Source organism: Sminthopsis crassicaudata, chromosome 5 (genome assembly GCF_048593235.1).
Source record: "Sminthopsis crassicaudata isolate SCR6 chromosome 5, ASM4859323v1, whole genome shotgun sequence".
Lineage (NCBI taxonomy): Eukaryota > Metazoa > Chordata > Mammalia > Dasyuromorphia > Dasyuridae > Sminthopsis > Sminthopsis crassicaudata.
Window position 1 is genome coordinate 27013896 of NC_133621.1, and position 15259 is coordinate 27029154.

Here is a 15259-nt window from a genome sequence, read left to right on the forward strand (position 1 = left end):
ATGAGACCTCCTAGACTAAATGGACTACCTTGTAACCAGGTGAGTTCCAACTGGCTTCTGAATCCTTGGCAGCAAGGTATAAACAGTATGTTCTGTGCATCCCAGACAGGAGAAAACCAACACCCACATAACCATCTGTTACCTCTTCTAAGCATTCGTCATTCAGAAGGCCAAATATTTCTGCAACAGCTGTAATTCTTCTCATATGCTAAGCAAAATCTACTTAACCGAGCCAAAGGAACCCAACCTGAAGATTAGTGACAAAACAGGGCATAAATGATGAACTTCAGGGAGCTTCTTCTGGGGGCCCCAGGAAAGAGTTTTCCCTTGCTTTGGGCCTCGTTGACTAATATTATAGCAATTAGGCAGGGTTTTTTTTCTTTGTGGTTCCATAATTATACCCCATTGTTCATAAATACAAAGACATCTGTATATTTTCATCCTGCCAGCAAGTTTCTCGTTCATTTTTCATCCTTCTTTTTTAAAATTACTTTTTTTTTTTCATCTCTTTTTTAACTCCGTTTTTTCTAGCAGGACTGAAATTCAAAATATATTGAGCCCCACCACGTTTATGGAGGTTGGGAGCAATCCACCTTGTTAATCTAGCAGTTGATTTTTCTTCTCAGTGGGAGAGCTTCAGTTCTCAGATCCAATCAGGTGAAGTGCCTGTAACCTGACCCTTTGATTGATTTCCTTTAAACACATATATGGGCATAATCATGGACAATATAGACTATTATTAAGGTCCCCAAACCCCTTACTGCATTACCTTAGTTGAGAGTCCCAACAGAAGGAACCTGATGTGGTGGAAAGAATGCTAGGTTTGGAATCATGTGACTTGGGTGGAAATCTGAGTTCTCTCTCTCACTTCCTGAGTGACCTTTCTCTTGAGATTTAGAAACTTCACTTTCCTCATCTCAAATGGAGTCACTAGTAGCTCTGGACCTATAATCCTATGATGTCGAATAGATTTCATTTATTCCAACTGCTTCAGAAAATGTCCCCAAAAGAGACAGTTACCCATTTCATGGAAAATGAAGGATGGCTTCATTGGGTCTTTCTTATAAAAGTAGGTTCCAGAGGAATTCATCAGTGGGAGATTGGGACTAGAAGGGCATAGGGGGAAAGCAGCAGAAGCATATTTTGGAACAGCATGTTTTGTGATCTCAAAGGTAAAGCAAACCTATTATTGTGTCCATCTCTTTGAAAACCATTTGAGGTTTTCCTGGCAAAGATACTGGAGTGGTCTGCCATTTGCTTCTCCAGCTCAGTGCTTGTTTCAGCGGTACATATACCAAAATCGGAACGATACAGAAAAGATCATCCTGTGCAAAGATGACAGGCAAATTCATGAAACATTCCTTCTCCAGCTCATATTACAAGTGAGGAAACTGAGGCAAAAAGATTAAATGACTCCTATAGCTAATAAGGAGCACCGATTTGATCTCAGGAAGATGAGTTTCTGACTCCAGGTGCAGCAGTGGATACCATTGCACCACCCAGTTGCAAATATGATAAAGCTTAGAAAGAGAAGAAAGGAAGTATGAATGTGACAGGAGAAAATACCAAGTGTTGTCACTTTCTTGTGAAGTTAGTGAAAAAATATTTTCTGGACTAACCTTGTAAATTCCTAATTTTCACATAATTGTGAGCAGAAAGTAGGGGGAGGGGGAGAATCCTAAAGATATGGTTCTCCCAAGCTGCTTCCCTGGTGGTCCTTCAAGCCAATATGTCAAGGTCCCATGACTACTGACTGCCAGGTCACCAAAGGTCATATCTAACACACCACAAAGGGGACAGAATAGGGGAGAAAGCCAAAGGTCCTAGGAAGGGTACAGCTGTTGATGACCTTGTGAGACAATGATCAACGCTTGTCATAAGAGAATCATCATTGTCCAATCCTTTGGTATATTATGGGCTGATTTTATGCACTGAACTTTCTCTGTGTATACACAACAGGGAAAAGCACAAACACAGTTGTTTATATAAAAACACCCAGATATCCAGGGCCCAAGCCGAATTGCCTGAGCATTAAGATACCTCATCTAGCTCTCTCATTCTCCCTTCTCCTAAAACTCAGAATTAGACAAAATAAAAAACTAAACATAGACACCAGCCAGGAACTGGAATTTTCTTTGTTCTTATCCACTACAAAGAGGCATCTTTAGAATGAGGGAGAAACTGGGGCAAATCAGTGACAATTGCAGCCTTCTTGCCCCACAGACCAGTGGTATTATCTACCAGATTATGGGAAATACAATGGCTTAAAAGTACATTCTGCTGTCAATGGTACTGTGTGCTTAAGAACAAGTATGACATTGAGTTCTATTGAATGAACATGTATTATGTGCCCTGCAGTGTACAGAACCCTGTAAAAGAAGAATCAGACACAATTATGGAGAGCTTCAAATCACTAGAGACACTGTGTACACACAAAAGTTCCAAAGCCTTACAAGGCAGTATGTGAGCACGTCAGTGTGAAGAGTACAAATGGTGTTTGTCGGAGGCATTCAGAGGGAGAAGAGATCAGTGTGGGAGAATGGGTGTGAGAGAGGTTTCCTGCAGATGAGGACTGCCGATAGGCCTTGAAGAATAACGGAGAGGCTTTCGAGACTCGGAGATGAGACAATAGGGAACACGGGAGATTTTTCATATATTTTTCTAAATCCACTCGTTCTTAACCCCCTCACTAATATAAATATTGTGATCATGCAGCTGTGAAATCATGTGCTTGTAGATTCAGAGCTGGAAGGGGCCTTGGAGAACCTGTAGCCTAGCAACCTCATTTTACAGATAAGGAAACTGAGGCCCTTTGAGGTTAAGTGAGCCAAGATCATGTAGATGATGAGAAGAGCCAGAAGTCTAACCCCTGTCCTTTGCAGAACTAACCTTTCCACTCCAGCCTATACATGATTCTACCCAAATAAAATTCTCCCTTCCTTGTTGTTCTCTCTCTTGCATAATCTGTGTCTGTTTATTCAATGATTACATTTTTCTGATGTCTCTGTTTCTCTTCTCATTGTGTGCCCTTTTAATCCACATTTTAACAGCTCCTTAGCTAGGTATGTGTTCTATCCACCCACTCCCAACACTCACACACACACACACACACACACACACACACACACACACACACACACATACACACCTCAAGTGGAAAGTAAATTCTCCAGTTCTTTCCTACTCTTTTGCACTTACAGTGCCCTGAGACTTTATCCATCTTGGGAAGTTCCATCTCTGTGGAAATTCCTTCCACTCCCTCATCAGCATACATATGGAAAACTCATTTTTGCCTTCTAGTCCTGGAGATGCCTGGGGTACCATGAAGCTAAGTGACTTGCCCAGAATCACACAGCCAGAGAAGCCAGGACTTCCTCTCTGCAAAACCATCCTCCTTTCTCTCTTTCACCTTGTATACAATGGAACTTGATAAGTGCTTTCCTAACTTAAATGTAGGTTTTTATGAATCGTGATTTTTAACATAGAAGGAATAGTACAAGATGTACTACAAATGATCTTGCAGTCAGGAAGACCCGGATTTAAACCTCAACACTGATGCCCCTAGCTGTGTGACCCTGGATAAGTCTCAGTTAACTCTCTAAGTCTTCAATTCGTAGATGGGTTGCATTCTGCCCACACAGAAGAAATCATACGTCCTTGACAGATTTTTTTATTAATTCATCTCACTTTGTTGCCTCTTGGCAATAGGAAGAGAACTGACTCTAAGCTGGGGTCAAATCCCACATAACTGACATATCTGTGAGACCTTATAAGAGTCACACATTTAGACCTCAGTTTTCTTCTCTGTTAAATTGGGCTAAATGACCTCTGAAATCCCTGCTGCCTGGACAACTGTGATCTTTCAATAGATGCTCAGGAAAGCCCTTGAAAGGAATAAACATACATTTCTTCTTCAGTAGTTATCACTTCCACTTTTTTCCCATTTGGACCAATTTCCCCTCCCCATCCCCATAATCTAAAGTTATAAGATTAGTCACTAAATATGGAGAATTTAGATATTTATTTAAAATGCTTTATTCTAGAAACATGACCCCAAAAGATCTCCAGCTTTCTATCACAGAAACTCTGAGTCTTAACTATGACATGGTTGGTTGGATGTTGCCCTTCGTTCTTAAAGAAGACCAAAATGGCATCATTGTATTAGAGTTGAGTTACAGTGTGTCCGACTGTGACTGATCAGACCAATGTGAGCTCGCGGTGCTCTGCCACGGGTAGGGCTCAAGTAGTCCCTGTGAACATTTGGGGCTTTTCTAATTTTGCACATTTTGTGTTTCCTTTGGGCTAATTCCATTCTGCTTTGCTCATGGAGCACAGCACTTTCTCTGATGAGGGCACACCATGCTGGGCAGTCCTGTACTCCCACGTCATACAATCAATTCTCAAATTCTTAAGAGATACCCTAAGAGTGACTTGTATTGTTTTTCCTGGCCATCTTGGGAGTGCTCGCCCTGTGTGAATTCTCCACAAAATAATTTTTTTTGGCAAGCGTACATTTGACATTCGAACAATGTGGCCAGGAACATAGTATTTGAAAGTAATGCTTGGGGGCAGCTGGGTGGTGCAGTGGATAGAGCACCAGCCCTGAAGTCAGGAGGACCTGAGTTCAAATTTGAATTCAAATACTTAACAAGTCACTTAACCCCAATTGCCTCAGGGAAAAGAAAAAGGAAGGAAGGAAGGAAGGAAGGAAGGAAGGAAGGAAGGAAGGAAGGAAGGAAGGAAGGAAGGAAGGAAGGAAGGAAGGAAGGAAGGAAGGAAGGAAGGAAGGAAGGAAGGAAGGAAGGAAAGGAAAGGAAAGAAGGAAGAAAGGAAGGAAAGGAGGGAGCAAGGAAGGGAAGGAAGGAAGTCACAACCCCAATTGCCTCAGGGAAAAGAAAAAGGAAGGAAGGAAGGAAGGAAGGAAGGAAGGAAGGAATGGAGGGAGGGAGGAAGGAAGGAAGAGAGGGAGGGAGGGAGGAAGGGAGGAAGGAAGGAAGGAAGGAAGGAAGGAAGGAAGGAAGGAAGGAAGGAAGGAAGGAAGGAAGGAAGGAAGGAAGGAAGGAAGGAAGGAAGGAAGGAAGGAAGGAAGGAAAGAAGGGAGCAAGGAAGGGAAGGAAGGAAGGAAAGGAGGGAGCAAGGAAGGGAGGGAAGGAAGGAAGAAAGGAAGGAAGTCACAGCCCCAATTGCCTCAGGGAAAAGAAAAAGGAAGGAAGGAAAGAAGGAAGGAAGGAAGGAAGGAAGGAAGGAAGGAAGGAAGGAAGGAAGGAAGGAAGGAAGATAATAGCTCTGGGGAAGAGGGACTTGGGATTTCAGCAGGATGAGGAATCCTTCTCTAGCAGTGAAGAACAACACTGCAGTCCTAGAGTTGCCTAGAACACTTAAAATTTAAAGGTCTCATCCAAAGTCAAAAGCCTAACTTTGGTGGGGGTAAGACTTGAATCCAGACCTTCCTGCGTCCACAGCTAGTTCCCTATGCACTCTGCTAAATATCGTGACTGTGAGCACTTACATTTCCTTTGGCGATCTAAAACCCTGTCTCCCCTTTCTCTTCTTACTACTGTTCATTAACAAGTGGGTATCAGAGAGATCAAGTCAGACTATAACTATGCTTTCAGCCCCACAGTTATACAGATACAACCTCAGCATTAAGAAGTTACTGCCGTGCTTCAGACCTAGGTTATAAACAACCGAGAAGGGAGCCAGAGAAACACTTCTTTTCCAAGTTACAAAAAAGCTGCTTCTTGTGTTTGTTCAGATTCTCTTTTCTATACGTCCGTGACACAAAGATTGCTAAGCTAAAGGAAACATTTGGCATTCTCTATGATACATCCAAATATCTCCTGGCAGCTCCCAGAGAAAGAAGAGCAAAATGACTGACAGCTACTGTCTCTATGTCTTGAAAAGTGACAGCTCCAGGTCTTAGCCAGCAGCCGGTCCAGTTTGTAACCCAACTTAGACAATTTAAGATGCTTTTCTGCTGTCCCAGAAAGCTGCTTTTGAGAGGCCAGCAGCTTTCAGGCCGGAGCCCTTTATGGAGTGCGAGATCAGACCTATAAGCACAGAGCCAAAGAGCCAAGCATGTGTTGGAGATGAGGCTGTTTGGAAGAAGACGGATGCCAAGATAAAGAGAGGCGGTCAGCCCTATTCAGTGGCTGCAATACAAATACAAGTGGCTTCTTTGTAATTTGGAAAACCAGAGTCTTCTCTGCCCCCCACCCCGGGTTGTTTACAGCCTGGGTCTGAAGCATTACAGTAACTCCTTAATGCTGCATCTTGGGAACTCTGTGGCTAACTACGCCATGGTCTTGCTGGTCTTCTCCGTGGCATTCCCCTTTTGAGGAATAGTAATAAGTGGAAGAAGGTGAACCAGGTCCCTCTAAGGGCTGGCTTTCAGAGAGAAGCCCCCCAAATGTTCATAGGGACTATTTGTGTCCAACCTGTGGCAGAACATCCCGAGCTCCTATTGGTCTGATCAATCAATCAGTCAGACACACTGTAACTCAACTCTAACCAAGTGATGTCATTTTGGTCCTCTTCAAGAATAAAGGACAACAGCCAGCCAACCAATCGATCTCTCTGTGTAGCTTCTTGGCCACCTCAATGACCCAAAGGGTAGTATGTTGGTCTTGGAACCTGGGGAGACTGGTGAGTTCAGATCCCACTTCTGATTCACTATAGCTGTGTGACCCTAGGCAAGTCACTTAACCTGAACGTGGCTTATTATATAGCTGAATGCCAATCCTTGTTTCCTTCCTAGTAAGTTTCCTTACAACTTATCTACCTGATCAAGGCTTCTTAACCTGGAGTCTACAAACATCATTTTTTAATTTTTGAAGATATAATTCAATACAGTTGGTATCAATTATAATTTTATTTTGTTTTGTACATTTAAAAACATAATGTTGAGAAGAAACTATAGATTTTACCAGACAGCCAAAGCGGGTCAAGTCAGAAAAAATTGTTCAGAAGCCTTGTATTAAATCCTTACGACCTGTCCCCATGGTCAAGCCTTAACCTGGAGTCCACAATCATTTAAAAAAAATTTTTTTATAGATGTATTTAAATATAGTTGGTATCATTTATAATTTTATTTTGTTTTATTTTATTTTATGCATGTAAAAACATAATTTTATTTTGTGCATTTAATAACATTATTTAGAGAATCTATACACTTTACCAGAGCCAAAAGGAGCCAGGGAAAGAAAAAAATATTAAGAAGCCTTGTACAAAATCACAGAGGAGTTGCATCTGCATGGATGAAAGTAGTTCACTGCAAAATTGTACAGATTCCTTTATATCCATTTGGATCATCAGGAAGCAGATAGGTGATGGATAAAAGTGGTATCAAGTTCAAATGGGATTGGGGGAGGACTAAGGATCCCTGCTTCTAATGCAAATTGTCATGGAATCGTAGATTTGATTTTGAAAAGAACTTTAGAGATCATCCAAACTAATTTTTTTAAAATAGAACAGGAAGCTAAAGCCTAGAAAGGTCAGATGAACTTACTAAAGGAGTAACTGGAAGAGGCAGAATTTGAACTGACATCCTTTTGCAATATGTGTTTAATGAGGGACAGCTAGGTGGCTCAGTGGATAGAACACTAGCCTTGAATTCAGGAGGACCCGAGTTCAAATCTGTCTCAGACACTTAACACTTCCTAGCTGTGTGACCCTGGGCAAGTCACTTAACCCCAGCCTCAGGGGAAAAAAAAATAATAATATGTGTTTAATGCAAATTGTAATGAGATCATAAGATTTGGTATTGAAAAGAACTTTAGAGATTGTCCAGACTAATCTTTTTTTTTTTTTAATAGAACAGAAAACTAAAGCCTAGAAACCACATATTAACTTATATTGATTTTTTTGTTAAATTTTTACCAGTTATATTTTAATCTGATTTGACAAATGGGTTGTCACTTTGGGCCCCAAAATGGCACCGTAGATAGAAACTGGGCTTGGAATCAGGAAGGTTTATGTTCATGAGTTCAAATCCGGCCTCAGACACTTAGCAACTGAGCAAGTCACTTAACCCTATTTGCCTCAATTCCCCTTCTATAAAATGAACTGTAGAAGGAAATGACAAAGCTACTGCAATATCTTTGCCAAGAAAACCTCAAAGAGCCTCACAAAAAGTCAGACATAACTGAAAACAATTAACAACAACTTGACACTTTGGTATAAGGAATAGAGTGATGGACTTGAAGTCAGAAAGGACAGAGATCAAATACGGCTTCACATTCTGAGTAACTTCTCACTAGCTATGTTACTCCCAGTAAATCCCAGAAAATCGAGGATCACAGATTTAGAGCTAGGAAGGATATTAGAGGCATCAAGTCTAACCCCATAAGCTTACTGATGGGGAAACTGAGATAAGTTAGCAAAGGTACCAAAAGTTACCAGAGGTAACAACTGCTCTGTGCTGCAGTATTCCCATCTATAAAATGGGAATAATAATCACATTTACCTCACAGGGTTATTATAAGGATTATATAAAATCATATATAGCATAGATATAAATATATAAAAAATACTTTAGAAACTTAAAAGTGACACATAAATGTTAGCTATTATTATGTGATGGAGATGATAATGATATCACAGTGTGGAAGAGTTGGAGCTATTTAGTGTCTCTAGGTGACTTAGTACAGCCAGTTTGGAGGAAGTGGGGAAGGTGGAGGGATAAGAGGAAAAGCTAAGAGAATAAAAGAAAAAAAAAAAAGGTTAAAGGAAGGTGGCTCATCATCTACTACAGGGCTAAAAAAAGAAAAGAAAAATGTCTTATCACAAAGTTCTGGGAACGGGTTCCTTACTATACTTAGTTTGTAGTGCAAAGAGGTTCTGTATGTCTTCTCCTTGGGGCTTGGGAGTAGGATTAATAAAGTAGGAAAAATTGAGGGAACAACATTAGATTTGGAGCTAAAAGATGTCAGTTCAAATCCCGCCTCTTCCACTTACTACTTTAGTAAGTTCATCTGACCTTTCTAGGACTCAGTTTCCTGTTCTATTAAAAAAAAAAAAAAAAAAAGATTAGTCTGAATGATCACTAATGTTCTTTTCAATACCAAATCTATGATCCCATGACAATTTGCAAATTTATAATCATCTTCTCATACAGATTACTAAACTCCAATGCGATACACACTTATTAAGCTCCTACTGAATGTAAGAACCTAAGTACTTGGGGTACTAAAGCCAAATGAATTCATTTCTTCCTTCAAAGAACTTATATTTTCCTCCAGAAGAGATGTGATAGCCCACAGTGAATCCTGCTCTCTCTGAATCCCTGTAGAATTTATTGGCTCTCCCAGTTCTTTAGCAGCTTGTCTCATACTAACATCCCTGTGTCACCCATTGCATTGTTGTCATCCCCTGCGTTACTGAGCTTATTTCTTAGCTTTTCACATGGCTTGTGTCTTATTCTCATAACTAGACTGCAATTTCCGGGGGCCTTGCCACCAATCCTCAGAAGTCTCCCGGTCCTCTCCCTCTGCCCTGCTGATAAGCCCTCCAGATCCCTGGGTACTCTGGTCTCACCTGCTCTACGCTTAGGACCCTGGGCTTTGCCATTATCCCAATCAGTGACTGTTTTGGCCTTTCCTTGTATCCCCAGAACTTAGCATGGTATTTGACACATAGAAGGTGCTTAATCAATGCTAGTCGAGTGAGTATCCTTAGGGACCCTAAGTTCTTTTATGGAGTGTTATGTCCTCTTAATTAGAGCGTACAATCCTCCAGAGCTGGGACTGTCTCTGTTGTTTGATTTTTTTCCTAGTACGCCCAGCCCTCGGCACAATGTTCCACACATGGTGAGCACCAAGCTGCTTTTCTTTGTACCCCTCACAATAGATGGCTGACGCAGCTTCCAGTAGGTGTTCAATAGTTGTTTGTTGTGGTTTGAGGTTTGAAAATGGGTTATTGTTGTTTATTCAGCATTGATCCTGTTAACCATAGGAGGCAAGCCTTGGGTGGCTACTCAAGGAAACTGTCCAACTACTTAGTCCCCCAGAGACCGGGGCCACACATGAGCTGACTGGGTGAGTCAGGGACATAGTCGGTGACCATGAAGCCTAACTGTCCTATAGGGAGGCTGGTCTGCAGAGTGGGACTGGGGGCTGGGGCCAGTGGCTGGGAGCGGGGGAGCAGGAAATGCTAGGCAGAGGCATGGACCATGGGAAGGAAGACCTTGGGCTTAGGAAAAGAACTGGCTGCATAAATCTGCTAAATCTTACAACTTGCCCCATCGCAGTTTTCATATGTCATGGGTTGGTCTAAGAAATTAAATAGGAATTTGGGAGAGTTTTGAGGAAGCCACAGATGACAAAGAAAAAGTTTAGAAACTTAGCAATACATAAAATGTATGTAGAGGATTGTATAATATCAACCTCAATTTGACAATGAGATGCTGTAAACATCCCGTAAAAGAAAAAGAAAATATTCAGAATTCTTCTCTAGTATTAAGAGAGGGCCCCAAAATTTTATGCAAAGTTTCCAGATCACAGGGGCTCCTGCACCCCTTCTCCCTCTCACACCCCATCTCTGTGGAAGAGATAGCTATAGTCCATTTCTTAAAGCCCTGGATAACCATATCTGCACATCATCTAAACACAGATAGGTAGATGGAATAGAGAGATAGATAGGTAGGGAAAAAAAGAGAAATTGATAAAAGAAAGAAAAGAAAGAAAGAAAGAAAGAAAGAAAGAAAGAAAGAAAGAAAGAAAGAAAGAAAGAAAGAAAGAAAGAAAGAAAGAAAGAAAGAAAGAAAGAAAGAAAGAAAGAAAGAAAGAAAGAAAGAAAGAAAAAAAGAAAGAAAGAAAGAAAGGAAGGAAGGAAGGAAGGAAGGAAGGAAGGAAGGAAGGAAGGAAGGAAGGAAGGAAGGAAGGAAGGAAGGAAGGAAGGAAGGAAGGAAGGAAGGAAGGAAAGAGAAAGGAAGGAAGGAAAGAGAAAGAAAGAAAGAAAGAAAGAAAGAAAGAAAGAAAGAAAGAAAGAAAGAAAGAAAGAAAGAAAGAAAGAAAGAAAGAAAGAAAGAAAGAAAAGCATTTTACAATTTGAAAAGTACCCTACATTTGTTATTTCACTTGATTTTCACAAAAACCTTGGAAGGCACTTTTATTATTATTATCCCTATATTAGAGGGACATTTGTGAAACTAAGGCAGACAGGCTTAAGGGACTTGCCTAGAATCACTTGGCTAGTTAGTATCTGAGGCTGATACTCCTGCTCTCCATCCATTAGGCCACCTAGTTGTACTTCTAAAATTGAGGGTTTCAGTTAAATGTCTGCTGGGGTCCCTTTCAGCTCCATTTTATTTGTCTTTTTCTTATCCTATTGGCATTTCTTTTGTCCTTTAAAGTAAACTAGCTTTCCCCACAATATTTTTGAAGGAGCAGTAGGGTTTGCACCTTTGAGTTCATCTGTCTAGGGAACTCTTGTATGGAAACTGTTACCACCAAAACACATGGGCAGATTCTAGTCTTCTAGAGTCACCTGGGGTTCTGAGAAATTGAGTGGTGTGTCCAAGGTTGCTTAGCTCTTGGGCACCAGAGGCAGAGCACAAATACAGGAGTTCCTAAATCCAAGGCTAGCCCTCTACCCCGGGCCAAGAGGCTCCTCCATCTCCCCTCTCTGAATGGGCCACTGGCCTAGCTCCTAAAGACACGATCTTCCTCACGGTGACGCAGATGATGGGAGAGAGGGTGTTATTAGTACAATGACTAGGAGAGCAGAAATGAAGTACAAATCTACCATTCTACCAGAGGGAAAATAATACCACCTCTGCCTGGCTGGTGGAAGCAGCTGTGGATTCAGGCAAATCAGCAATATGGAAATAAAAGACGTCATTCCAGATGTCCCATTGGGGATGGGAGAGGGAGAAAAACCTTTCTTCTCATTTTTATTTTCGTTTACCTATAAGATCAAACATTCCCTCCCCATAGAGGTAGGTACCCCCTAAATACAACCAACTCAGCTGACCTTCCCTGCCTTTATCATCCTCCTCCTTCTTTTCCCTTAGCTGATCTCTAAGGTGTCAGCTCATATGCGTGTCCTTGGATACTTGAATATTTGAATAATATTTTCTTTTAAATGGCCAGATTTTTTTTTTTTGCATCACCGTTGATAAAAATTTCCAGGATGCATATGTATGATGGTGAGGATGAAGATTTTATCCCTGATGTTTTCTGTTTTTAAAACGAACCAATTTGTGAAAGTGCTCCCTTGTTCCATAGTGACAATTAACCACATTGCTCAGGTGAAAAAAACATGTTTTACTTCTTTTCAAAATTAAAAATGGGGGGGCACCTTCTGTTATTTATCTAATGATGTTCATTGAGGTCCACAAAGACAAATAAGGCCTCCTTTTTGGAGCCGAACTTTACATAATCATAGATTTATAGTCAGAAGAGACTTTAAAGTTCACCAATCCCAACTCCTTTCTTTGACAGTTGAGAAAATTGAGGTTGAGAGCAGTGAGTGACATACCCACGATCACAAGCATGTATGTAGATGAGACCGGATTTGAACATAAATCTTCTGGATTCCAGGTCCAAGATCCATTATGTCACTGCCACCTCTTGGCTTCCTTTCTTTTATTAGGATTGCCATTGGTAAATAATTACAGTTGATGACTTTCAAGACATTATATTTATTGTTGCTGTTGATTCATTTCAGTGGTGACTCAACTTGGGGGTTTTTGGGCAGAGTCACTACAGTGATTTGCCATTTCCTTCTCCAGCTCGTTTTACAGATGAGGAAACTGAGGCAATAGGATTAAGGGATTTACCCTGTGTCACACACTAGTGCCTGAGGCTGCATTTGAATTCAGTTTTCCTGACTCCAGGGCTGGTGCTCTATCCATTGTGCCACATGGCTGTCCATGGCTCTTAGTTTCCTCATCTGTAAAATGGAAATAGAAATAAATGGAGCACTTACTTCATAGGCTTGCCATATAATTCCAGGAAGATCATGCATTGCATCATTGTGTAATCTTGATAGTTCTCTGTAAATGCCAGGTGTTATTGTTTAGTGGCTCTCCATATCTGATATAAGTATCCAAGAACTTGACTTATTGAACAGAAATGGGTTAATAACTCAAGTCAAAATCATGAAGAAATGATCATTTCTGAAATTATTTTTTATTTTAATTGATGAATTTTCATACAGAATTTTTATCCCTGAATATATCCCTGCCTTCTTTCCCTCCACCAGAAAGTCATCCTTTGTAACAAAGAAGAAGAAAAAAATCAGTTCAGTAAAGCTAACCAACTTATCAACTAAGTCTAACTAACAATATAGTCATCTTCAACAGCCACGGTCACCTACCTCTGCAAAGAACAGAGGGAGGGGCCTTTTCTCAGCTCCTCTCCAGAACTAAGCTTGGATATTTGAATCAACCAGCTGTGGGTTTCCATTTTTTCTCTGTGCATTATCAGAGTATCTATATCATCTTTCTGGATCTTCTTATTTCACTCAGCATCCATTCACAAAAGTGTCTCAGTGTGCTCTGTGGCTTCTCATTCCTGTCTCATTCCTTAGAGGCATGCAGAGGGCAGAGTGGACAGAGCATGCTGGACCCATAGTTAGGAAGACCTAAGCCCAAATGCAGCTTCAGACTCTTACTAGTTGTGTCACTTAACCACTGTCTGCCTCAACTGAGGATTATAACAGCTTCTCCTTCCCAGGGTCATTGTAAAGATCAAGTGAGATAAAATTGTAAAATGCCTGAAACACAGTTGGTGCTTAATATATGCTTATTTCCTTCATTCTTCCTATTCATCATTTCTTATGGCAAAATAATATTCTCTATTCCAATCATGTATCACTATCAGTTTAGCCATCAGAGTGGCTTAGTTTTAGAAAATTTCATTTCAGTCCATCTTTTGTATATTAAGGCTCAGATATCCTGAGGACATATTTCTCTGAATTCTCATTAATTTAATCTTCTCATTAGTTGGAATATCATGTATTAAATGAAGAAGTCATCACAGCTCAATGACTGTGAAAAGATATGGCTAATCTGATAATTATAACTAGCATTTATATGAAGTTTTAAGGTTTGTAAAGTGCTTTAAAAATATTATCTCATCTTCACTTAAAAAGTAAATAATATTATCATGCCTATTTTACACAAGAGGAAACTGAGACAGAGATTAAATAAGTTGTTCAGGATCATGCAGCTAATAAGTGTAAGAGGTCAGATGTGAACTCTAATCTTCCTGTCTTTTATTCTTGGACTCTCTCCACTACACCATCTGGCTGTCCTAGGGAAAAAAAAAATATGGTAAGGCAGATCTACTCATAAGTTGACCTTATAATACCTAAGTCTGTCTCTTTACTTGTATAGGCTACAGAATCCCCCTCTTCAAATGATTATTTCTACCATTTTTTTATCAATGACTTGAATAAAGTTATAAAGACATCATATTTGCAGATGGCATAAAGTCAGAAGAAAAAGTTAAAATATTGGATGACAAGATCCAGGATACAAAAAAGGTACTGAAAATCCAAACACTAAGATATAAAGAGTAAGTTCCTTGAGGGCAGGGATATTTTCCTTTTTGTTTCTAAATCCCTTTCATCTAGTACACAGTAGACACTTAATAAAGGCTTGCTTGATTGATTGAGATGAATCTAGTAAGATAAAGTTTACACTTAATTTTTTAAATCAACTTTATGAGTACAAAATGGAGAAGAAATGACTAGACATCAATAGACAAGATTCTGCATCTTGTATGTTCGCTCTTGACATTCAGAGCTTCATCTATTTTTAAAGAGCTCTAAAGCTAACTTCTCTCCTGTCACCCATGGGTTTGGTTCTGAGTTCCTACAGTTCTCTTTCATTTTAAAAGATACCAAGAATACTTGGTACATTAGCAAACTCTGTGTTATTTATTCATTCAACCATTCTATAAGAACCCAGATTTACTGATTTATTTAAATTCTTTTTTTGACTAAGTGAAAGAGGCTATTCTTTGCCTCTATTGCTACTTAGTTTGAATCACTGAATAGAGGCTGCCTCAGTCAAACTGAGAACTTGGCCTTTTTAAGCTAAGATCTTTAATAAGTCTCAGTTTGACTAAGGCTTATTAAAGATCTTAGCTTAAAAAGGCCAAGTTCTCCCCCTGCCTCCAGGGCCATCTTTAGCCCTATGTCTGGGCATTGGACCCAGAAGGCTCTGGAGGGGAAAGTAAGGCAGGTGACCTCTCACTTAAATCCAATTCACTTGCATGTCACGGCATCACCTCCCAAATGCCATACTCCACTT

General features: G+C 40.2%; 1 protein-coding gene and 1 pseudogene across 6 annotated transcripts in view; both read left to right on the forward strand.

The window, feature by feature from the left end:
- Positions 1 to 15259, forward strand: part of THRB (thyroid hormone receptor beta) — a 430248-nt gene that overhangs the window by 336194 nt on the left and 78795 nt on the right. The window lies entirely within an intron of this gene.
- Positions 1271 to 1366, forward strand: LOC141545244 (U6 spliceosomal RNA; annotated as a pseudogene).